This window comes from Callithrix jacchus, chromosome 6, assembly GCF_049354715.1.
Source record: "Callithrix jacchus isolate 240 chromosome 6, calJac240_pri, whole genome shotgun sequence".
Classification (NCBI taxonomy): domain Eukaryota; kingdom Metazoa; phylum Chordata; class Mammalia; order Primates; family Cebidae; genus Callithrix; species Callithrix jacchus.
The window spans coordinates 7,281,173-7,307,288 of NC_133507.1; the positions used below are offsets into that span (position 1 = coordinate 7,281,173).

General features: G+C 48.5%; 1 protein-coding gene across 46 annotated transcripts in view; it reads left to right on the forward strand.

Annotated features, from left to right (window-relative positions):
• The window catches only part of APBA2 (amyloid beta precursor protein binding family A member 2), a 220,867-nt gene that overhangs the window by 99,787 nt on the left and 94,964 nt on the right, over positions 1–26,116 (forward strand). For 29 of the 46 annotated variants that reach the window (XM_035306452.3, XM_035306465.3, XM_054258236.2 and 26 more), the window contains one exon: positions 13,183–13,236. The exons of 5 other annotated variants lie outside the window; for them this stretch is intronic. The gene's annotated coding sequence lies outside the window, so the exon portion shown is untranslated. The remainder of the gene's footprint in view (positions 1–13,182; positions 13,237–26,116) is intronic. 12 more of the 46 variants (XM_054258233.2, XM_078375934.1, XM_078375913.1 and 9 more) reach the window with 1 other exon arrangement.

Here is a 26,116-nt window from a genome sequence, read left to right on the forward strand (position 1 = left end):
CCAAAGTGGGGTGAGATGGACCCAGGGTTCTCTGACCCCGTAGGTTTGGCCTAGGCTGTGACTCTAAGCAGGTCACTTACCTCTGGGTCCTCATGCTCAGGTTCAAAATGAGACAGACGGTGGAGTTAAGAGACTATTTTTCTGATTTTTTGGGGTCCTTGCATCAGTTATTAACAAAAAGAGAGAAAAGCAAGCCAACACAGTCATACTCGGCTGATCGGCACAGCAGGGCTTATTTATGTGGTTAATTAAGAGAAAATTTCTTTTTGAAAGCTGCCTTGAGATTTTCTGTAAGCACAAGAATGTGAGCCAGGGTCAAAGCTGTCTTTAAGAGAGAGGGAAATGGTGTAGAAATGCTCAATGTAAATTGTGCCTTTTAGCTAAACGCTTGGTGGGTTCAGTGCTGACCATGTAGGTTTGTTCTGCTTGTTTTGGGGGAACCAAAAATGATCTGATTGAGTTTAATCTGGTTTCTGCCAGAGTTTGGTCATGTAAGACTTGAAAAGTGAACCTTCCCTTGCCAGAGCAATCAGGCAAGAGAAAGAAATGAAAAGCTTCCAAAGAGGAGAAGAAGGCAAACTCTCTGTCTGCACTGATGATATGATTCTGTACCTAGAAAACCCCAAAGACTTTGTCAGAAGGCTCCTGTAACTGATGAACAACCTCAGTAAAGTTTCAGGATACAATGTCAATGTCGAAAGACCAGTAGCATTTCTGTGCACCAGTAGTGTACCAGCTGAGAGCCAAATCGGGAACACAGTCCCATTTACAATGGCCACACACAAAAATACCTAGGACTGCAGCTAACCAGGGAGGTGAAAGAAACCAAACGTGACACAAACAAAGGGAAAAAAATTCTATCCCCATGGATTGAAAGAATCAATATTGTTAAAATCACCGTACTGCCCAAAGCTAGTGACAGATTCAGTGCTATTCCTATCAAACTACCAAGGTCATTTTTCACAGAGCTAGAACAAACTATTCTAAAATTCATATGGAACTAAAAGAGAGCCAAAATTGCCAATGCGATCCTAAGCAAAAAGAACAAAGTAGAGACATCAATTACCCAACTTCAAACTATACTACAAGGCTACAGTAACCAAAACAGCATGGGATGGATACAAAAGCAGACACATAGACCAATGGAACCAAGTAGAGAACCCAGAAATGAAGCCACACACCTGCAACCATCTGCCCTTTGACAAAGCTGACAAAAATAAGCAATGGGGAGAGGACTCCCTATTCAATAAATGGTGCCGGGATAGCTGGCTAGCCATATGCAGAAGAATGAAACTGGACCTCTACTTTTACCATATAAAAACATTAACTCAGTTGGATTAAAGATGTAAATGTAAGACCTCAAACTATGAGCATCTTAGATGAAAACCTGGGAAACGCCATTCTGGATACTGGCCTTGGGAAAGAATTTATGACTCAGTCCTCAAAAGTAGTTGCAACAAAAACAAAAATCAACAAGTGGAACCTAATTCACTAAAGAGCTTCTGCACAGCGAAAGAAACTATCACCAGAGTAAACAGATAACCTACAGAATGGGAGAAAATACTCAACAACAGCTGGGCGCAGTCGCTCACGCTTGTAATCCCAGCATTTTGGGAGGCTCGGGCGGGTGGATCATGAGGTCAGGGGATCAAGACCATCCTGGCTAGCACAATGAAACCCTGTGTCTACTAAAAATACAAAAAATTAGCCAGGTATGGTGGCATGTGCCTGTAGTCCCAGCTATAATTGGGAGGCTGAGGCAGGAGAATCACTTGAACCCAGGAGGCAGAGGTTACAGTAAGCTGAGATCATGCCACTGCACTCCAGACTGGGCACCAGAGCAAGACTCCAACTCAAAAAAAAAAAAATACTCACAAACTATGCATCCAATAAAAGTCTAATATCACAAATCTAAAAGGAACTTAAACAATTGAACAAGCAAAAACCAAATAACCTCATTAAAAAATGGGCAAAGGACATGAACAGACACTTCTCAGAAGACATATAAGAACCCATCAAACATATGAAAAAATGCTCAATATCACTAATCATTAGAAGAATGCAAATCAGTACCACAGTGAGATACCATCTCACACCAGTCAGGCTGGCTTTTATTAAGAAGTTAAAAAGCCACAGAGAAGGGAACTCTTATACACTGTTGGTAGGAATGTAAACTACTCAGCCACTGTGGAAAGCAGTTTGGAGATTTCTCAAAGGACTTAAAGCAACTACATTTGACCCAGCAATCCCATTCCTGGGTATATACCCGAAAGAAAAGGAATCCTTCTACCAAAAAGGCACAGGCTCTCCTATGTTCATTGCAGTGCTATTCACAAGAGCAAAGATGCAGAATCAGCCTAGGTACCCATCAGCAGTGGGCTGGATAAAGAAATTGTGTTACGCATACATCATGGAATACTATGCAGCCCTAGAAAAGAACAGAATCGTGTCCTTTACAGCAACATGGATGCATGGAAGGCCATTATCCTAAGAAAATTAACGCAGAAACAGAAAACCACGTAACACATGTTTTCACTTATACATGGGAGCCAAACATCGGGTACTCGGGCATAAAGACGGCAGCACTAGATGCCAGGACTACTAGGGGGCAGAGGTGGAGAGCAGGGCAAGGGTTGAAAATTAACTGTTGGGTACTGTGCTTGGTACCTGGGTGACGGGATTGATCGTGCCCCAAACCTCCGCATCACACAACATAACCAGGTAACAAACCTGCACATAGATCCCCTGAATGTAAAATGAAAGTGGAAATTAGTCAAAAAATAAGGAAAAGGGGACTCCCCCCCCATACTGATAAAGAGTTTAAGGATTTTGTGTTCATTTTAAACCATATTGAACTCAGTCCAACATATTGACACAAGGCAGGACTTAGTGCAATGTCACTAGGCTGTAATTTTGTTGCCCTTTGGGCTAATAAAGTCAGGATTTCTCACTGGGCTGTTTCCATATCCATTAAGCCATTTAATGTAACAAAGTACCCATCCTATGGTAACATAAACTTTTTCTCACGTCATTGGAAAGTCCAGAATGCCTGGTTCAGGCAAGGCTTGATCTAGCAGCTTGACCTTATTATCACGAGTCTGATTTCTTTCCCTCAGTTCACCCTTTTACTCTATCAGCTTCATCCTAAGCCTGGTACAGGGAAGATATTCTGATGGTATATATTTCTACTTTGGCAATGGAGGGTTTCTATTCGATCCTCAAAGTCCTCATGTCCTATTTAAAATCTCATTAGAAAATAAGTTGATATGGATGGAACTAAAGAAAATAAAGCAGCAATGTGTCATGACAAAGCAAGACTAGAAAGAGGCGTTGGACCACTGTGACCAATTTGGGAACACGTTGATGTCTTCAGTACAAGTGTCCTTCCCAAGCTTGGGGGCCCTGGCATGGCTCCCTGCAGGGCTGGTGTCCAGCCTGCTCTAGAGAAGCCAAATTGGAGATCGCAGGAATGGACCAGCTTCTGTGATGACTCCAGGTTATAGTAATGTCTATGTAAAAATGAAAGAAACAGATTGGTCGCCATGGCTCACACCTGTAATCCCAGCAGTTTGTGAGGCCGAGGCCAATGAATCACCTGGGGTCAGGAGTTCGAGACCAGCTTGGCCAACATAGTGAAACCCTGTCTCTACTGAAAATGCAAAAAATTAGCTGGGCATGGTGGCACATGCCTGTAATCCCAACTACTCGGGAGGCTGAGGCAAGAGAATCACTTGAACCCAGGAGGTGGAGGTTGCAGTGAGCCAAGATCGTGTCTCTGCACTTTAGCCTGGGCAGCAAGAGTGAGTCTCTGTCTCAAAAAAAAAAGAAAAAAATAATAAACATTTATTACCTCACATACAGTCTGTGGGCCAGGAATCTGGAAGCAGCTGAGTTGGATGGTTCTCGTGCAGGGAAAGGTGTGGACTGGGTCACTGGAAAGCTTGACTGGGGCAGGAGGATTCGCTTCCAAGATGGACTTCACCTGGCTGTTGGCTGGCAGGAGGCCTCGGTTCTTTGCCGCATAGACTTTTCCACAGAGCTGCTTGAGTGTCCTCACAGCATGGCAGGTGGCTTCCCCCAGCCTGAGTGATTCAAGAGAGAGTAGCGAGGAAGCTGCTGTGCCTTTTATGACCTGGCCTCATTAGTCATACACTGTCATCTCTGCTTATGTCTCTTAACTAGAAGCAAGTCACTAAATTCAGGCCACACTCAAGGAGAGAGGAATTAGGTTCCACTCTTTGAAGGGAATGTCAAAGAATTTGTGGAAATGTATATGTCTATGTGTATATATATGCACACACACATACACACACAGACACACACATACATATATTTATTTTTGTTGAGATGGAGTCTCACCACTCTGTCACCCAGACTGGATTGCAGTGGCACAATCTTGACTCACTGTAACCTTCGCCTCCCAGGTTCAAGCAATTCTCCTGCCTCAGCCTCCTGAGTAGCTGGAATTGACAGGCACATGCCACCATACCTGGCTAATTTGAATATTTTTAATAGAGACAGGGTTTCGTTATGTTGGCCAGGCTGGTCTCGAATTCCTGACCTCAAGTGCTCTGCCTGCCTCAGCCTCGCAAAATGCTGCTATTACAGGTGTGAGGCATTGCGCCCAGCCTGTGGATATATTCTAAAGCATCACAACAGCATTGCAGCTGGACCCCTCAATTGCATCTTGCCTTTCACGCAGAGGTAACTACAGTTAAAGTTTGGTACTTGTTTATAGCTTAGTACACGTATAAGCATGCCTATGCCTGTTAGTTTTACATTTTGTCTGTAAGCATTATGTAAGTGATATCAACTTGTATTTCTTCCATAGTGTGCCTTTGTGGTTTTTTTGTTTGTTTGTTTGTTTGTTTTTGAGATGGAGTCTCCCTCTGTTGCCCAGGCTGGAGTGCAGTGGCATGATCTCAGCTCGTGGCAACCTCTGCCTCCTGGGTTCAAGCAATTCTCCTGCCTCAGCCTCTCGAGTAGCGGGGATTACAGGCATGCGCCACCACACCTGGCTCATTTTTGTGTTTTTAATTGAGAGGGATTTCACCAAGTTGGCCGGGCTGGTCTTGAACCCCTGACCTCAAGTGAGCTGCCTGCCTTGGCCTCACAAAGTGCTGGGATTACAGGCGTGAGCCACCACGCCCAGCCAGTGTGTCTTTTTGGCTTAACATTGTGTTTGTGAGATTCGTCCCCGTGAGACAGGTGGCTGTGTTTCCTGCATTCTCACCGCTGTGTTGGTATTGCATCACACAAACCTAAAGCTATCTGTCATTCTCCATTGATGGATGCTTAGCTGGTGTCCAGATTCTTGCTGCTACAGACAAAGCTATCATGAGCACTCAGGTGTCTGTCTTTCTGTGAACATGAGCTGGATTCGTCAGAATATTTAGCAAGGATTGGAATTGCGATGGGACAGAGTACAAGAATCTTCAATTGTACTCGAAACAGCTAAATTCTGTTCCTGAGAGGGCGGGTGTCCTCAGGAGTGGTCCCACTGGCAGTGCATGAGCTTCCTCTTCTTTTTCTTGACTGCACCTGCTGTTGTCAGACATTTCACGTTTTTGTCTAATGAAAGTGCTATCTACATGAAGTATTAATTTGCATTTCCCTGCATGCCAGTGAGGCTGACATCTTTCCATATATTTATTTCCTCATATATAGGTTTTTTCATATATTTGTTATTCTGTGAATGACTGATTATACCTTTTGCACCTTTTCTCTATTTTCCTTCTTATTTTTTTTTTTTTTGAGATGGGGTTTTGCTCTTGTTGCCCAAGCTGGAGTGCAATGGCGCGATCGTGGCTCACTGCAACCTCTGCTTCCCGAGTTCAAGTGATGCCCCTGCCTCAGCCTCCCGAGTAGCTGGGACTACAGGTGTGCACCACCACACCTGGCTAATTTTTTTTTTTGTATTTTTAGTAGAAACGGGGTTTCACCATATTGGCCAGTCTGGTCTTGAACCCCTGACCTCAGGTGATTCGTCCACCTCCCCCTCCCAAAGTGCTGGGATTACAGGTGTGAGCCACCGTGCGCAGCCACTTTTTTCTGTTTTCTTATTGATCAGTCTGATCTGTTGTTGAGTTTATGTGCCATAAATACCTTTTTTCTCTTCTTCTTCCTAACATAATGTAGAAGCTAAGAGTGTGGGTTCTGGGGCCACATGGCCAGGGATCCAGTGCTTCCTGTGTGGCCTTAGGCTTAAATCTGTGTGTGCCTCAGTGTCCTCATCTGCAGAATGGGATGATGGCTCCCTGTGGTGGGCCTTGGAGGATGAGCAGGTTTGTATCGGTGAAGCAGTTCGTGCCTGTCGTAGTAAGCACGAGACGGACTAAGGCAACTTGGTATGCTGGGCCCTGTGTGTGGTCACATCAGGCTGCACGCACAGGCCTTGTCACCATGGCCGGAGCTGGAGCTCAGATGTGTCTGAGAAGATTGGCAGATCTGCTTCACTCTGGCTCCCAGTCTCCTGGGTGGCCCTGCTTCCATCCCCCAGCTGCCTGAATGGAAAACGAAATCCCAGCCCCGCTCCAGGGGACGCCTGGGAATTGCAAGGCATCAGGCTCCTCACGGCAAAAATAGAAGCCTCATTTGCTTAAGAGAGAACAATAATGAGGAGACAAGCCAGCAGAGGCGGCCTTGGCAGGCTGTGTACACCCTCTTCTCCCCCCGCACTCCCTGGGGTCTGATGCAGACGTGGCTGAGCTGCCTGCAGACCTTCCCTGCCCCTTCATCGTGGCCTGCTGTGGGCATCCAGGTCCATCCTGGGACGTGGGCTGTCTTGGCACCAAGCTCCAGTTTTTAATACCTCAGTGTCACACCATCGCCTGGTTTCCCAAAGGTGGGCAGGAATTGCAGCAAACAGGGTCGGTTTAATATCGAGAATCACTGGGGATGTGTCAGAACCCTGCTGAGAAGGGCACAGGGCACTGTGTTTCTGTCCACTTCATGCTGTGGGCTGCACAAGGTTAGACTTCCCGAAGGTTACAGCCAAGGGCAAGAGGGCACGTTTAGTGAAAACCCCACATAGAAGTCAGCTTGGCCAGGCGCGCTGGCTCATGGGGAGGTCAAGGAGGGTGGATCACATGAGGTCAGGAGTTCAAGACCAGCCTGGCCAACACGGTGAAACCCAGTCTCCAGTCCCAGCTACTCAGGAGGCTGAGGTGGGAGAATTGCTTGAACCAGGGGTAGAGGGCAGAGGTTGCAGTGAGCACAGATCGAGCCACTGCATTCCAGCCTGGACAACAGAAACTCTGTCTTAAAACAAAAAAGTCAGCTCAATCCCACTGCAAGGAACTCCTGGGTTTATTTAGGCAAGCCTCAGATAACTTTACATAAAAGCAAATGTGGAAAAAGTGATTGAACATTTGTCCTGAGGGCAGATTTCTGAGCTCTAAAAGCCACTTCGGTTTTAGATAACATCTCTGAGTCTCGAAGCAGGCTGAACTACTCTATGTCAGCACCCCCAGCTCTGCCTTCTGGGTGGCTGCGTGAATTCCTATGGTCTCCTTGAAAGAAGTGGTCCCCACAGGGTGAACTAATCACCCATGAAGAGTCTCTGAATTCACATCTGGAGTAGGAAGTGAGGACCTGAGGCCGGATGTTACCCGTCACATGTGGCCCGTCACCGCTAGACTTAAGATAAATTTCCAAGAACAGAGCTTTTTCATGATAGAAGCTTGCACCTTATTCCCAAGTAATTCTAATGCCGTGTTTACGAGACACCTTCCCAAACAAAACAATTGTTCTTGGCACTTAGATTCTTGAAGACTTAACTTTAAATCCAGTTTGTTCACAAAACATTTGCACAAATGAGAGAGTCTTGAGGTTTGAGCTTTTTCTAAAGGCTCAGCTTCTTGCCCAGGAGAAAAATAATACATGCTGATGTTTATAAATAAAGTCATAGCATTGGAGTCCTTTACATTGCAGCCAGCTGAGGGACTCAGTTATCCAGACTAAACGTTCAATTTGTACACAGCACGTGGGTATCCACCCAAGCTGGAGCACCCCACTGTCACTGTCCCTCCCACCCTTCCCTCCCAAACCTGGGTGTCCTTCTCCCTGTCTGGCTCTGAGGATCTGGAGCCCCTCTGAGCCCTCCCCTCCCTCCCCACTGTCACTGGTCTTTGGCCAGTTCTTGGAGTAGTTCCTGGGGCCCCATTTCCATTCCTTGTCCTGGAAGGGCCTTGCTCTGCCTGTCTCAGCACCGACCATGTGTGTCCTATCAGGAAAATGTCTCTCCTTGTTTAAGGGTACATCCATCTCCCGTGTCCCCAGTCCCATCCTGGATTTTCTGGGGTTCCAGCCACAGCTGTGGGGACACTGCCGTCCATCTCACTGCCTCCCTCTTGGAGCAGCTTGGCTGAGCTGCAGGGCTGGGCCGCAGGCGGCCTCCTTGTGCTGGCGCTCACCTGCCAGGTGTTGAGGTCTGCCAGCCGCTCGGCCCCACTGTGAGGCTGCCCCATGCAGGCAAGTTCGCTAGCAGCCCAGCCAGCCCACCAAGGCCACATGAGTGTGAACCCTCATTCCAAGCTTTCCCTCATAAAATGGTGCTTACAGTCCCAGGAGTACCTGCCTTTTGGTACCGGCTTCAGCCGTTAGGCTTGTACCAGGAGGAGCCAGGTCGAGCTGGCGCTGGGGTGATGCTCTATCTTTGATGCACCCTGATGCTTCCCCCATCCTTCTGACCATGATGCTCTGCACAGACCCCTTTCAACCCCTCCCAGGGCCTCTGCTCCGTGTGGCCTGAGCCTCCTGCCAACTCATGTGTCACTGCCTTCAGGTTATTACTGCTCACCAGATCCCACGTGCTCTACAGCCGAGGCATAGTGTATCATATTCCCAAACCCGTGTGCCCAGTGCCAGCCCCATTTCACTCTAGGAAGTGCAGCCGTAGCTCTGGGGCCAGCCAGAGGAAAGAGTGTGAGTGTGTCTTCCTGGGACAACTGCCAGGTCTGGGAGTCTGTGATGTTGTGATTGTTGCCTTAGCTTTGCTAAGAAAATGCTTAGGGAGGCCAGGCATGGTGGCTCACACCTGTAATCCCAGCACTCAGGGAGGCTGCGTGCAGGGGCTCACACCTGTAATCCCAGCACTCAGGGAGGCCAGGCGTGGTGGCTCACGCCTGTAATCCCAGCACTTTGGGAGGCCGAGGCCGGTAGATCACAAGGTCAGGAGATTGAGACTATCCTGGTCAACATGGTGAAACCCTGTCCCTACTAAAAATACAAAAAAAATTAGCCGGGCGTGGTGGTGCGCATCTGTAGTCCAAGCTACTTGGGAGGCTGAGGCAGGAGAATTGCTTGAACCCAGGAGGCAGAAGTTGCAGTGAACTGAGATTGTGCACTCCAGCCTGGTGACAGAGCGAGACTCCGTCTCAAAAAAAAAAAAAAAGAAAAAAGGAAATACAATGCTTAGGGAGATGGGTTCCTTCACCCATTCCTCCACCCATGTGCCTGCCTGGCTCCAGGGCCAGTGTCCCTGCTTTTGAGGGGATGCTCATGTGAGCTGCCCTACTGGGGGTCTGTGAAGTTTCTCTTAATCTAAGTGGCTTCCTCTCTCTGGCTCCCTCCCCAACCATTCGGGTCACCTTGGGGCCCTGAGGATCGCGTCTGGATCTTGGACCTCCCCGCCTCTCACCTACCCCTATGACACAATAATCAAAGGTAATCAGGAAATGTATGAATCGTCTTCTTTGAGGAATATTTAGTATTTCTGCTCACTCCAGAGTCCCTGGAAACGTGGCATTTCAAAGGCTCTGTTAGATCACAAGTCCAATTTACGGCCAGAAATTTGCACATAGAATAATGCAGAACCTGTGATGGCGGCTGAAGTGGTATCCTCGGAGAAAATTAATTAGTTCTGAAACCAAATGCCAACAGCCTCAGCAAAATATTCATGAGAGAAGTGAACCTCATGCGTGGTGTTTGAAGTTGGGCATCTGAGGGCTGTGTACTGGACATGTTCTCTGTGGCCGAGTTCTGCTGTGGGTTCTGGGCTCTAGGCAAGGCCTGCCTCTGTCCTGAACTGGCTCCCAGGGGTGGGGGCTCAGGGAGGCCCTGTACCCTGGAGAAGGAGGGAGCTCCTTTGTGTGTCCCTCGGATTCAGGGCTGCAGAATCAACCAGCTCCAAAGCCTCCAAACAAAAATAAAGGCTGGTGAATGGACAGATGTGGAGAGCGGAGTGTTTTGACCTCATGGGGAGACCTGTGTACTTAATTTATAATCTGAAGATTGAGAAGGATTCAGTTGTTTCAGAAGCGGTGGGAGAAGAGCAGGCCCCAGCCTTTCAATCTGATCACAAGTGGCCAAGGGGGACTGGGGAAGTGGCCTGGTCCTGTCCCTGGAGGGGATGGAGCAATGTGCTTGGTGGATGCAGGAACGGCCAGGCAGGGGGAGAAGCCAGGGGTTCCCAGGCAGTGTTTCATCCTCTGTGTTCTTCTGGCCTTTGGGACGGAGCCCACTGCCCACATGTGCCTGGGCCAGTGGGGACTCAGAGCCAGCTGCCCGCAGGGCCTTCCTGGCTGTTGTGACCTTACCAGCTGGGAATGACTTTCAGGGGAGCCCTCTGTGACTCCCCTTTCAGGTCACTCCAATCACACAGCAGTGCTTTAGCAAATGCAAGCCAGGGGCCCTGGAGAGGGAGAGGACAGGGCGCTCCTGTGTGGAAAAGAAACGGAAGGTTTTTCTCCGGAGAAAATGAGAAGGGGTGCTCGGTCCAAGTGGTAGGTGACTTGGCTTTTGAGCGAAGATGCTGCCGGGAAATGAGAGAAGAGAAACATGGAAAGAATGCAAATGAGGATGGTGGACAGGGACCCAGAGGCCTGATTCCTCCACCCTCCGCGAAGGCTGAGTGTGTGATGCCTATAAATAGACATCCAAACCCGTTCTAAATGGAGTAGAGACGTGGCTGCTTCCTCTTATGGAAAGGCCTTACGTAAGGTGCGGTGCTGCTGCTGCTCCCGGGCGGTGCGATGATTCTGTGCCTTTGTTGGGAGTCAGTGTGAAGCCTGGGGGGCTGCTGGGGATGCAGATGGAGGAGCTCTGGCCTTTCTGGAGACTTGCAGACTCCGGGAAGGAGGCGCTGGGCAGTGGGCCGGCCTCCCAGGGCTGGGCAGCCATCCTGAGACAGGCTCCAGGTTTCCCGAGGTGCTTCAGGGCCAGGACCAAGTAGGAAAAGCTGGACTCCAGGGCAGACACGGACCTCCCCAGGCCTATGGTAGATTGGGGTGGTGCAGGGAGTTCTGTGGGCCAGAGGGGCCAGGAGGGGCAGGGAGGACGTGGTGGGCTTCTGGGGAGAATTGGGCCCGTGCTGGTGAGCTCGGGTCGCTCGGCTCTTCTTGCCACCTTTCCTGGTCAAGTTATGGCTGCCAGAGCTGGGGTTTGGGGTACTTGGAGCTGACAGGGGAAAGGCTGGCAGGCCTTTCCCACCGATCTGCTTGGGGCCCCAGAGCTAACCTGTAACTGAGTGAGGAGTGGAGGCCACATCCCCAGACTCCCAGTGCAGGGCTCTGGCTGCTGGACTGACCTTTAGCTCCTGCACTCACCCAGAAATTCCTTGTTTTAGGAAGACAGATGGTGAGCTTAGGAGTGAGGAAGGGATACTATTCGATGCTAATGTGCTTCCAGGCAACATTCTAGAGGTCTCCTTGTGCTTCACCTTCCCAGCCACCTTTGAAGTAGCTCTTACTGTGCAGTTTCACACATGGTGAAACTGATGGAGATGGTGCGGAGGGATTTGCTGACGTTCACGCAGGAAGCAAGCAGCCCACGCAGCCTCCACGGTGGGAAGCGTGTGTGATTGACATGCTTTATGCGCGGCGCGATAAAGAGGCCTCCTTGCAAAGGATCTGTGAATCACCACGTTGCCTCACTGAACAGGCCCCGAACAGCCACATGAGCACTGTACCCTGGGAAAGAAATGGAACAACGATGCCGACGGCCAGTTTCCCCAGAGCAGAGGCAGGCAGGTTACTCTGCAGTTCTCTTAATGGTACCTTGTTCAACACGGAAACATCTTCAGCCTCCTCAGAGACGTCCGGTCATGTCCTTTACCTGGGGACCGGAGGTGGCCGCACTGGGCCATTCTGGGTGGAGGAAGTTCCGTAATTATAACCCTCTGCTAGGAGTGTCTGCCTGGGAAGTGAGAGCCACTGGCTGCTTTGTTGGCGAAGTGAAGACGCTGTGTGCAGACTAAACCTTTGTGATGAAGTTGAAGCCACCGTCTGCCTGTGTCGTTCCCTTCCCTAGCGGACAGGGCTGTCCCCTACGACTGCAGCCCCCAGGACCACATTGCAGTTGCACTGTCCAGCAGTGCAGCGACTTGTGAAGGGCTCCCAGCCTGGCCCAGCCCAACAGCTGACGCCCCGGGAGGAGGCTGTATTGCTGTCCTTTTGCAAAGGAACACAGACAGCCCTTTGTGACTCTCTCTGTCTGTAGGCAACATGGAGGGAGAAGCGGAATTCAGATGTGATGTTGCAGACAAATGAACGCCCCTCCTCCTGTTCCACCCCTGGCTTCCTGCCTGTAGCCTTCTAATGCCCTTGCCCTGAATTCCTGACCCAACCCAAGGGCCTGGCCTTGAAGCCCCTGAGTCTGCTGGCAGTAGCTTCCTCGTCAGCCTTCTGTGCAGCTTCCTCTGCTTAGGGAAGTCTGAGACCTGGTGGCCTCTTTCTCATTCTTTTCGTGAAGCTGTCTCGCCCAGGAGAAGGTGGGCTGAGACCCTGAGCGTTGGGAGGGAGAGGTGGTCCGTCTTCCCCCCTTCATTTTCATCACTCCCCACCCACCTCCACATGCACACCCTCCACGGTCTGAAAGTGTCGTGAAGCACCAGCTCTGCTTGGGGTCAGGCTTTGTTGTGGGAGAATACATAGTCATGAGGGCTTTGAGGCCCCTCATTAAAATTCGGAGTCTCTCCTTTCAGAATGGGACAGAAGCCATCCCTTTATTTGCCCGACACGTTGTTCTTAAGGCAATAATTATGCGATGAATAACTAGAGAAACATTTTAATTATTTGTTTAGGGTAATTTCTGATCATCTCATTAGAATGATAATGTATTCACTTTTACAGGTGAGTCACAGCCTCATATTTACATTTTTATACTTGAAGGAGCTCTGTGTGGGCACCTGTTTCATTGCTGAAATGAAAGTAATTTCCTCTGTTTTCTTCTGCTTTATTCCAGAAAGACTGGATCACTGGGAGATTTTTCGGGACGTTACCAAACCACTCATTTTCGGTAAGAAATCCGAGGCAGCGTTGCATGGAGTGAGGTTTTGCTTTTGCCGTGTGGGGGGCGGACGTTTCGATGGAGGGGAAACGCTCTGCTGCAGACAGAAGTGGCAGCCGCCGCGGTTCTGTGTCTTCTGGGATCCTGTGTGAGTGAGTCGGGGAGTGTGAAGCTGGGGTTCGAGTCACAGTCAGGGAGTGGACGGACGCTGGGGACGCTGCCGGCCCTTACCCTGCCTGGAACCGCCTCGCCCGCCAGCCAATGACAACAGCAGGACAAGCGCTCCCCGTCAGTCCCCTCCTCATCACCCTGGTCTTTCTGTGAACCACGGTCCTCACCAGACTCAGTCACTGATTTGTGTCACCCCTACCTAGGTCCCTAGTTACAGCAAAAGCAGACACATGTACGTTGGCAACAGTAGGTACCACTCGAACGTTTTGCTCTCCCCTGTGGGGAATGCGTGGTCTACTTGAGAAGTGGCCAGCCTTTGTGAGATACCAGGAAACTGAGCAGAAGAAATCTGACTTTGATAAAAAGAGGCTTCCTCAGCTCCCAGGGATGGAGCGTGGCCCGTCCTACCTCCCTGTGCAGGACTGTGGCCCCCATCACGCCACCCCACAGTCAGCATCTGCCTTGCCCTTGCCCTGCAGGACTGGTAGGAGCAGAGCCTGGTGCCAGTGAGTGCTCCACACACGGGAGCCTTGGAAGGGACAGGTTCTGCACTGCACATGAATTGGCCCTCTTCTGTGGCCGGAGACACACAGAATGGCGTGGTTGTAGGGAAGCTGCTGTACGGGGTGGGGCGTGTTTGGAGATCGAGGAGCGGAGGGCAGAGTTGCTGGAGTTGAAGAAGCAGAGTTAGGGATGGTGTTCACATCCTGACAGCCAGAGCAGCCTTGAGCTTCTGATGGATTGTGGGGGTTCTTACATATCCTTGGGAAGGAGCATGTGGTAGGCTAGGACAGGGTGGCAGTTGAGAGTGTCACAGGCAAGGCACCAGTGGCCTTGGGACCCCCTCCCCTCCCAAGGTGAGGAACACTTTGTGTGTCCCAGTGGGGAAGCTCTGTGCCAATTGTGAGGGGATGGATGAAGACCAGCAGCAGTGAGGATGGGATTCTGGAGTGTCAAGACTCAGGTTCAGAATCACAGTGTTTGCTCCAGGGCAGCACAAGGCCATAGGTCTGGCTGTGTGAAGCGACCTAGAGAGCCATTACTTGTAAAGCAGCGGGCTTTATGGATTTCGCTTTCTGCCCCCAATCTTCCCCACACTGTGGTAGCCACTCACCATCCCTGTTCTGCGTGCAAGGTCAGAATTCCCTTGCTTCCAGTTGGGGAGCATTCTTGTCACAAATGTCCTGGGTGAATTCCATGGTGGCTTTCTGTGGAGGGGGCACATTCTCAAGGCATTTAAGAGATGTAGCACAATCAGCCCTCATCCATGAATCAGGATGAAACGTAGAGGAGCTGCGTGATTCTTTTTTTTTTTTTCCTAAGATGGAGTTTCACTCTTGTTTCCCAGGCTGTAGTGCAAGGGCGCGATCTTAACTCACCACAAACTCTGCCTCCCAGGTTCAAGTGATTCTCCTGCCTCAGCCTCCCGAGTAGCTAGGACTACAGACATGCACCACTATGACCGGCTAAGTTTTTTTTTTTTTTTTTTTTTTGAGACGGCGTTTCGCTGTTGTTACCCAGACTGGAGTGCAATGGCACGATCTCGGCTCACTGCAACCTCTGCCTTCTGGGTTCAAGCAATTCTCCTGCCTCAGCCTCCCTAGTAGCTGGGATTACAGGCGTGCACTACCATGCCTAGCTAATTTTTGTATTTTTAGTAGAGACCGGGTTTCACCTTGTTGACCAGGATGGTCTCAATCTCTTGACCTCGTGATCCACCCGCCTCAGCCTCCCAAAGTGCTGGGATTAGAGGCTTGAGCCACCGCGCCCGGCCCAATTTTTATATTTTTAGTAGAGATGGGGTTTCTCCATGTTGGTCATGCTGGTCTTGAACTCCTGACCTCAGGTGATCTGCCCACCTCCCAAAGTGCTGGGATTGCAGGCGTGAGCCACCACGCCCGGCTAGCTGTGTGATTCTTAATGGGTCTGGATATAAGCTGGAGTGTTTACTGAACTTCTTCTGAGTTGTCAGTTTTCAGAGTTTGTGAACGTACTTTTATGCTCTCCAAAGGCCTTTCCAGCTCTCTTTGACTTTCTATTTAACCATTGTAAACATACTTCAGCTGTAATGTCATCAGATGCATCATCCACTCTCAGCCCTCAAAGTGCTGGAGATTTTGATTGTCATCAGCAGTAAGGACAGCTTATGAAGGGAGGTGTCACTTTTGGGGACGCAGTTCACGATTCCATGAAATTCCAATCTTCTGGGAGCCCAGGGTTAAGCAGCTGCCTCAGCCCATCCACCCTCTGGAGACTGTCCACTGTGAAACTGGCTTCTTGACATCTTTCATATGGAACCTGGGTTGTCATTACATTCTGAGAGAGTCATAAGGTGGTTCTATTTATGCCTCTAAGGTGTAAGGTATTTTTTTCTTCTGAGCCTAGAAAAGACCTGCTGGAATTTTTATGTATCCTGAAATCCTATTAGACGATCACAGTGAATTGCAGTAGACAAGGTGCTGGGCCCTCTTCCCGATTGCTCTCCCCCATCTGCAGTGTAACAGGCCTATCACGTAAGTGAACATACTCATCACAGATCTCTGCAGCTTCCCAGCAGGAAAGCATATTCCTTCTCAGACAGAAAGGCGGCAAGGAGATGGATATTTTTAAATGCCAATTATGCCAGAATAGTCTCTGTGAGATCTGTGAAGAGAAGAAAGGGCCTGGGTTTATTTATTTTTCTACTGCAAATGGAATCCTTCTGTAGCTTCAGAATACTAATACCCTTGCTGTGCCTGATGTCTTTTCATAGGATAATTTGTGAATGTGCTTCCACTTACAGGAAGAATTTGAGGCTCTCCTCTTCTCCTCCTTCTCCTCCTCCTCCCTCCCCCCTCCCCCTTCCCGTCTCCCCTCTCCCCTTCCCTTTCCCCCTTCCCCTCCTTTTTCCTCCCTTCTCCTCCTCCTTCCTCCTCCTCTCCCCTTTCTTCCTCCTCCTTCTTCCTTCCTCTATGTCCCTCCTCTCTCCTCCCTCCTCCTCCTCCTTCCTCCTCCTCTCCCCTTTCTTCCTCCTCCTCCTTCCTTCCTCTGTGTTCCTCCTCCCTCCTCCTTCCTCCTCCTCCTCTCCCCTTTCTTCCTCCTCCTCCTTCCTTCCTCTATGTCCCTCCTCCCTCCTCCTCCTCCTTCCTCCTCCCTTCTCCTCCTCTCCCCTTTCTTCCTCCTCCTCCTTCCTTCCTCTGTGTCCCTCCTCCCTCCTCCTCCTTCTTCCTCCTCCCTCCTCCTCCTCTCCCCTTTCTTCCTCCTCCTCCTTCCTTCCTCTATGTCCCTCCTCCCTCCTCCTCTTCAATTCTAGGCTGCACTGTCCTATGATATTCATCCTATAGGCCCTTGATCTGTAAAATGTGTGAATAATGAAATATATAAATTCAGTGATTATCCTGAAGGAACACTGAAAAGATTAATAAGCTCTATTTAAATCATGGTGAGTCTCAGAACATATATTAAGTTAGAAGACATCACGTTCTGAGAATGACTGGCTGATGTGATACTAGCATGTGCCTCAGTATAGACGCATATAAATGCTATGTAAAATCCAGCCACATTGTTTTGAAAATACAAGATCCAAAGAAAGGCTTGGAAATTCCCAGCTACCAGGCATGAAGAGAAAATAAAGCCAGAGCACTAAGGGAGGAGGCCACGAGACCTAGGCAGTGAGGTTCCTGATGGAGAGCCAGGATGATGAAGAATGTGTGACGACTGTGCAGGGAGAGACAGGGCAATGGCTGGGACAGGGTAGCGAGGCTAGGAGCCAGCTCTCATATGTACAGGAAGCCAGGAGGTGGTAGAGATATGGACCAGATGGGAAATAACCTGGATGCAGGACAGCTGGCTGGCCACATAGGAAAAGGGAAAAGATAAGTGGGATCCCTACCTCACAGCATACATACTGGTAAATGGCCATAGAATTAAAGGCCTAGGCTGGGTGTGGTGGCTCACACCTGTAATCCCAGCACTTTGGGAGGCCAAGGTGGGGGATCACCTGAAGTTGTGAGTTTGAGACCAACCTGGCCAACATGGAGAAACCCTGCCTCTTCTAAAAATACAAAAAATTAACCAGGCGTGCAGTGGGCACCTGTAATCCCAGCTACTCAGGAGGCTGAGGCAGGAAAATTGCTTGAACCTGGTAGGGGCAGAGGTTGCAGTGAGCTGAGATTGTGCCACTGCACTCTAGCCTGGGTGACAAAGCAAGGCTCCGACTCAAAAATAAATAAATAAATAAAATAAAGAATTAAAGGCCTGAATGCAAAGACAAATTGTTAAAATACATAGAAGAATCTGCTCTTGAGGTTGGAAACACACGCTCATCATGAAAGAAAAGGTAGATTAACACATCAGTATTAGCAACTTTGTTAAGAGAACCACAGGCTGGAATAAATACTCATGATGAATTTACTGTAAGAGATTGGTATTCTGTTTGTATCAAGAACTCTTTCAAATTAATTTTAAAACGACAATAGAATTGAAAAATGGGCAAATAGTATAAAGAAGAAGAAACGTGAGGGCCGAATAGACAAATGAACTCTGGCTCCTAATCAGGGAACTGCCAGGGGGACCGTGAGATACCACTTCATACTCATGTGTTGGCAAATTAGAAAGTTTGATAATCAAAGAGTTGTCAAGAGTGTGAAGCAAGGGGTCCTTTATGTCCTATTTACCAAGGGAAAAGTGGTAAAACCCCTCTGAGAACAATTAGGTGCTGTCAAGTAAGGTTGAAATGTGGATCCCCCCCGTGGTCCAGAAATTCCACTCCGGACCTCCCTTAGCAGGCCATGAAATGGATTCAGTGATGTATGAGTCAGTTCTCTCGAAAACAGAACCAACAGGATCAATTTATCTTAGAGTTTATGTATGTATCGATCGATCGATTGGTTGATTGATAGAAGGTATTGGCTTGCGTGATACGGCATCTGGGGAGTCCCACAGTCTGCCGTCTGTAAGCTAGAGATCCAGGAAGGCCAGTGTCGTAGTGCAAAGGCCTGAGAACCAGAAGCGTGGAGGGTGAAGAGGACCAGTGTCCTGGCGAGCAGGCAGGCAGAGAGTGAATTCACCCCTCCTCGGCCGTTTCGTTCTCTGCAGGCCCTCACTGGGGTGGACGCTGCCCACCCGCACTGAAGAGGACCCTCTGCTTGACTCAGTCTGCCCATTCCAGTGCTGACCGCTTCCAGAAGCGCCTCTCAGACTCTCTAGAAATAGTGTTTAACCAGACACAGGGGCACCTTGTGGCCCAGTCAAGTTGACACATAAAATTAACCATCACAAGTGGGTCACAACCAGCGTTTTCTAAAAATATGAACCAGATGGGAACAGAATAGAAGACACCAGGGTTTGCTCTGCATAGTGAATGATGGTGATCCTGAGGAGGGGGATGCGAGGGGATGGGGCTGCCAGTGATGGTGAAGCCTGAATGGTGTGTTCACGGAGGTTTGCCACATTGCTTTCTATACTGGTGTGTATGTGCAGAGTTGAGGAGAAAAGGTGTTAAGCTAAACACCTGGATGTAGGCACCCCCCTGCCCTGCTGTGTTCTGTACTGTGGGGCCCTCTGATGGGGCCGTCTTACTCCTGTCTTGCTGGTTCATTCTCCACCTTAGCTGACCACCTGGCATCACCTTTCTACAGGCAGTTCTGTTTGTCTCTTCAATGAAATGGGTGGGATTTATTTGTTTGTTTATTTATTTATTTTTTGAGACGGAGTTTCGCTTGTTACCCAGGCTGGAGTGCAATGGCGCGATCTCGGCTCACCGCAACCTCCGTCTCCTGGGTTCAGGCAATTCTCCTGCCTCAGCCTCCCAAGTAGCTGGGATTCCAGGCATGCGCCACCATGCTCAGCTAATTTTTTGTATTTTTAGTAGAGATGGGGTTTCACCATGTTAACCAGGATGGTCTTAATCTCTTGACCTTGTGATCCATCCGCCTCGGCCTCCCAAAGTGCTGGGATTACAGGCGTGAGCCACCGCGCCCGGCTAAGGGTGGGATTTATTTATTTAGAGACAGGGTCTTGCTCTGTTGCCCAGGCTGGAGTGCAGTGATACAATCACAGCTGACTGCAGCCTTGACCTCCAGGGTTCAATCAATCCTCCCTCCTTGGTCTCCTGAGTAGCAGGGACCACAAGCACTTGCCACCACACCCAGCTAAGTTTTGTATTTTTTATAGAGGTGCAGTTTCACCATGTTGCCCAGGCTGGTCTTGAACTCCTTGGTCCCTAGAGTGCTAGGACTATAAGTATGAGCTACTGTTCCCCACATGAAACAGGTAGGATTTCTGAATGAGCCAGGCTTTGCACATTGAGCTGGCTCTGCTCTTAAACTGCTGCTTTCACATGGGAGGCTCCTTCTGGCCCTGTCTGTGTGGCTGATTCCTATCTCAGGTGCTTCTCTCCATCTTCACAGACAAAGCTCGTGGGCTGCCCTTTTTGGGACCTTAGGTGGACATCTGAGTCCCTTTCCCTCCTGCCTGGCTTCCGTCTCTGTGGATTTGCAGGCCTGCTCGTCCCATAGCCTCCAGTGCCCAGCCCAGTGCCTCATGTACTGTGGATGCTCAAGGAGTATGTGGTCGTCACAAAGCTCTAGTTTCTTGTTTTTATTTATTTATTGTTTTGAGACCCAGGCTGGAGTGCAGTGGCACCATCATAACTCACGGCAGCCTTGAATTGGGCTCAAGAAATCTTCCCACCTCAGCACCCCCGAGTAGGTAGGACTACAGGTGAGTGTCACCATGCCCAGCTAACTTTAATTTTTTTTTTTTTTTTTGTAGAGAGGGCATCTCACCATATTACTCAGACTGGTCTTGAACTACTGGCCTCAAATGGTCCTCCCACATGGGCCTCTCTAAGTGCTGGAATTGCAGGCATGAGCCACTGCCCGTAGCTTTCAGAAATGTTCAGAGTCTCAACTTTCCATCTGTAAAGTGGAGACTCGTGAGTTGGGGGGGCGGGTAGATTGTGAGAATAAACCGCATAATGAATACGGGATGTGTAGCACATGCGAGTTCCCCAGTACTGCTGGTTTCCTTCCCTGGAAGGGCCAGAGAGAGAGCAAGGAGCTGGCTCTTACTGTTTGCTTGCAGACTTGATGTGTGCTTTCAAATGGGAAGCTCCTGCTCTGACACCCAGTTCTTGTTTGAAGTTGCATTTCAGAAGAGAAAAAATTCAACACCCTTTTTTTTTTTTTTTCCAAAAGATGGAAAATGGGTTAAGAAAATAGCATGAGGAACTACTGCTAGGTTGAGGCCAATATAATTAGTGTGATGAAACGGAAGGAAGTTAGCCATTTCTCTGTGTAACTTTTGATTAATGACATTCGGGTCTAATTAATGATGTCCAGTTCTAATTAATGACATTAGTGTGCAATGTCGTTAATTAGAACTGGCATTCCCAAACTGTTCGGAGGAGTCCCGGGGGTAGTTCCTGAATATAGTTCACGTTCACATTAGGCCGCAAAGTGCTGTTTGTACTGCCGGTGTCAGACACTCGCAAAGCACCACATAAAAGGTCTTCAGGAGTCCTGCAAGAAAGGGGACTATGGAAACTCTGTGTAACCTACCATTTCCCACACTCATTTATCCCACGTGTGCTGCCAGGCACATCCAGACATGCTCGTTTGACTCTCACGCCACCAGTTGTGCTGGGCGAACTGATGAGCAATGGACATGTTTATGGAGGTGTTTCCTGAGTCTTCCAGAGTCACACCAGGGGTCTCCTGTATCCAAGCAGAGCATACTGCAAAGAATTTCATCTCCATACAGTCTCGGGCTGCTGTGAACTAAACTCCTTTCTCGGCAACGCACTTAAAGTCCGTCAATCAGCTCATACATCTGCAGGGAAAAGGGTGATGGCACGTCACCCTGGATGGTGGGAGGGCTCCTAGCAGTGGTAGCTGTTACCATCTCATAAGAGACTTTCATTACAAGAAAGTCCACAGCATTTGCCATGTGCTGGTCTCAGGGGGTCAGCGAGTGGGGGGCTGCAAGGAGAGACCACCACTTACCTCCCGAGCCTTACGTATGGGGTGCACCGTGTGTTGTTAGTTCTGTCAATTCTCCCTTTATACATTTTGAGTGTATTTAACTAGATACATATTAATTTATAATTTACTCCTAGTAGGTTGCCCTTTTTAATTACGAATTCTTTCTTTTCCTTAAGAAGGCTTCTTTTCCTAAAATCTAGTTTGTTTAGTTACCAGTGTAAGTATACAAACTTTCAGCTGGGTGCGATGGCTCATGCCTGTAATCCCAGTACTTTAGGAGGCTGAGACAGGTGGATCGCCTGAGCTCAGGAGATCGAGACCAGCCTGGGCAACACGGTGAAACTCCGTCTCTACTAAAATACGAAAAATTAGCCGGGCATAGCGGCGTGCAACTGTAGTCCCAGCTACTCAGGAGGCTGAGGCAGGAGAATTTCTAGAATCCATTTCCCTGCAGATGTATGAGCTGTATTGCCTCACTGCACTCCAGCCTGGGTGACAGAGCGAGACTCCGTCACACAAAAAAAAGGCATATAAACTTTCTTTTTTTAACTTACTGCTTTAGAATAGTTTTAGATTTACAGAGATGTTGCAGAGACAGTAGAGAGAGTTCCCATCCATCCTGTACCTACGTTTCCATATTGTTGACATCTCACATTAGTATGGTACATTTGTTGCAATTAATAAACCGGTGTCAATACATTATTGTTAACTGAAGTCCATACTTCATTCACATTTCCTTAGTTTTTACTGAATGTCTTTTTGCTGTTCCAGGATTCCGTATAGGATACTGCTTCGAGTTTTGTTATCATGTGGCTTTAGGTTCTTTTAGACTGTTCCTCTGAGTTTCCTTGTTTCTGATGCCCTTGACAGTTTTGAAGAGTACTGGTCGGGTATTTTACAGAATATCCTTCAATTTAAGTTCGGCTGACATTTTTCTCATGATTCGATAGGAGCACTGGGCTTTGGGGCAGAAGATCCATCTAAAAAAAACTGCCATTCTTATCCTGTCAAATCAGGGGTATGTAATTTATCACTGTTGATGTTACCCGCAATCGTCTGGGTGTTGTGCACCATTTCCTTGAGGGGACAGTATTTACACAAATCATTTGCCATTCTGCGCAGGGAGATTGGTCTATTCTCACTCATTTATTTTCTCATTCAGTTATTTATATGTGTATGGACTCATGGTTGTTCGTTTTATACTTTGGGTTATAAACCAGTAATGCATTTTAATTTTGTTGTTCAGATAGTTCCAGCCTTAGCCCTTTTCTAAGACAGCAACTCACTCTGCTGTGTTGTTTCAACTCTATGAATTTGGACCCTCAAGTTCTCATTGCCTTATTAGCCATAAATCGCAATTTCTTATTTCCCCCATCCTCCAAGACTACTGAAGTTCTTCTTAACTCTATTGCCTCTTAACCACTACCTTCTTCTTGTGTGTGTTTTAACCCTTTGGCTTCCATCACTCATGGATCCCCAACTGCCTTGTTGAGAAAAGCAGCATAGAATGCTGAGCTTATTTCTGGGTAATTCTCTACTTGTCATGATCTTAGCCACTCAGGTCCTAGCTGCCTGGGTAGCTCTCTGATGCTTCCACAGGGATCATTAAAAAAAAAAAATCATCAAGAGTTTCTCGTTGTTCTTGCTGAGAGGATTAGTCTGACACAAGCTAGTGCGTCCTATCAGGCGGTGGAATTCTTCAGACAGAATATATTTTTTTCTTCTCCCAGATGTCATGGTTGATGGTGCCTCATAATATTTTAATATCTGATGCTTTTCATCCGTGCACCAACTATCCTGACTAATGAAGATGTTGTGTCGTACAGAAAAATGAGCCATTCTTCGCATTTCATTCATTTATGCCCTTACTCACCAGGGCTTTAGCAAAGAAGTGGCTTACACCCTCCTTTTAAGGTAAGGAAGTAAATAATGATCTTGGAAGACAGTCTTCATCGTAAAAGCGTTTGACACAAGGAGCAATGGGAGTGAACCATGTAAAATAGGCGTTTTAGTCTAATGGGACAGCGTAATTACTGGTGTAGATTTCGAGTTAGGCCTTAAAGAAATTAAGCCTCCCTATGTGGTTAATAATAGACTTGGGTAAGAAGATTGCTTCAGAGATGAGGTTTGTGACTCACATTAGCATATCTGGCTATGAAAGCATACCTTTCGCCATCAAGCGGGATATGTAAGATCTTCGTGTATGCTTTTGCCAAACATTACTGCTGCCATCCCTGAACCTGACTTGATATTTTTACATCCCCTTCAAGTCTGCATCCCAGTTTTGTGTCATCTACAGTTCCGAAGAGCTGCTGTGTGCTTTATCATCATCCAGGGTTGAAAAGAGCCAAATCACTGGAGAATCCCCACAGACTGACAGTTTTCCCTGAATCCCTGAATGCCTGCTTGGTGTGCTCGTGTCGGTGGCTCCTACTCCATCTCACCTTCCTGCATGCAGCTTGCATGTTTCAGATTCCTGGCTTGCTAAAGTCCAGGTATACTCTCTTCCAGAACTCCCTTATCCACTTCACCGGAGAAAGAAGTGAGGCTAATTTCAAACTTAGTCTTACTGAATTCATTTTTAGCTCTAATAATTCTCTAATAATTACCACTTTTCGTAGACGTGATCCCAAAACAATCCTTAAATGCATTTTGGAACTGCACTGTTTATAATGGCAGTTGCTCACTACATGCGGCCATTTAAATTGAATTCAAACGAAATTAAAATGAAACAAATGAAAAATGCAGTTTCTCTGTTGGACTAACCGCGTTTCAAGTGTTCAGTTCCTGCCATATTGGGCAGTGCAGATAGAACACCCCTGTCATTGCAGAAATTTCTGTTGAAGAGAGCTGTTCTAAAACCTTGTTTCCAGGCTGGAGTGCAGTGGTGCCATCACAGCCCACTGCAGCCTCAAACTCCTGATCTCGGGTGACCCTCCTGCCCGTCTCCTGAGTAGCTGGGACTAGAGGTGCATGCCACCAGCCCAGGCCATTATTGGAGTCTTTAAGAAACATTTACTATGTTTTTCCTGTCACCTCTCATTTTCTATGTTTCCTCCAAAATCACCGACTCCATTTCTGTGTTGTGCCCAAAGCAGTCTAAAGTGTAGGTGTTGGGTGTGGACTTTCTGTTTGGTTTCTAATGAGGCCGCGTTATGGATGAGCTGAGGCCACCTTTGGTGTTCTAGGATTTGTGCCTGAAGAACAGCACTTTCTGTCTTGTGATGTTTACATGACTGTGATCAGGGAAATAAGGAGAAATGAGTGGGGTTCACATTGCTTGGCCCAGGATACCCATTCTGAGTACTGTTGGAGTTGAGAGGCGTGCTCTTGGAGAATCAGCCGTCAAGCTTTCTGCAGCGGATGTCGTCCAGAGCAGTCGCAGTGTAAACACACTGGACAATGAGTGTCTGGAGTCCCTCCCCTCCCCTCCCCTTCTCCCCTTCTCTCCCCTCCCCTTCTCCCCTCCTCTCCCCTCCCCTCCGCTCCCCTCCCCTCCGCTCCCCTCCCCTCCCCTCCCCTTCTACCCTTCCCTCCCCTTCTACCCTTCCCTCCCCTTTTCCTTCCCTTCCCTTTTCCTTCCCTTCCCTTTTCCTTTCCTCTTTCCTCTTTCCTCTTTCCTTTCCCCTTTCCTTCTTCATTTCTCTCTCTCTTTTCTTTCTCTTTGTTTTCTTTTCTTTTCTTTCAACAGAGTCTTGTCTATCACCCATGCTGGGGTGTAGTGGCACAACCTTGGCTCACCACAACCTCGGCCTCCTGGGTTCAGGCAATTCTCCTGCCTCAGCCTCCTGAGTAGCTGGGATTACAGGCATGCACCACCATGCCCAGCTAATTTTTTGTATTTTTAGTAGAGACGGGGTTTCACCATGTCGACCAGTATGGTCTCGATCTCTTGACCTCGTGATCTGCCCGCCTCGGCCTCCCAAAGTGCTGGGATTACAGGTGTGAGCCACCGCGTCCGGCCCCATTTGTTTCTTGACAGCATCTGTAGTAGTAGAAAATTCCAGTGTTAAGAGACGAAAATTTCCCCAGCTCTCCCCGGGTTGACAGTCTCAGTTCTAAGTCCCTTCCCGAGGGGGGAGCCCTCTCTGTCTGTGATGTGCCTGCTGCCCCCTGGGAGGCACACTCACCAGTTTGGTCTGCTGGTGGGTGGATGGTGAGGGGGAGGGAAACTTCTAGGACCGGATCCAGGAGAGCATTGTTAATGGACAGCTTATTATCAAGTCGGGAAGAAGAAAAAATCATTGTTAGTTGAGTGAATACATTTTTAAAAAATGATAAGACAGCGCTCGTCAGGCACTTGGGATTTCTTGCTCTTATGCTAATAGGATTTTTGAAAATCCACCCACTGTTTGGAAACCTGCTTGCTCAGCGACAACTGCATTCAAGTAGCAGATCATGAGCCAGGCATGTGGGGGGACAAGAGTGAAGGGAGAACTGGAGGAAGGAGCTCTGGGCCAGGAGGCAGGGACCCTGGCCACCAGCCATGGGACCCAGGGCAGGTCCTTGCAGTGCTAGGTCTTGGTTTCACCCACTGCCCCTCCTGCTTCCCAGAATTATTGTGAGGAACTGAGTGTGTATCTGCAGGAGCTGGGTTAACATGTCTATCTGTGGTCAACACTGGAACAACATAAGCTTTTATTATCCTCTTGGATACACGAAGCAGTGGAGCTTCATGGGCACGCATGTCACGAGGAGGCGCAAATGCACGCTTGTTATTTTTGTGGGAAGATCCCTCACTTCCTGGTCCCGAT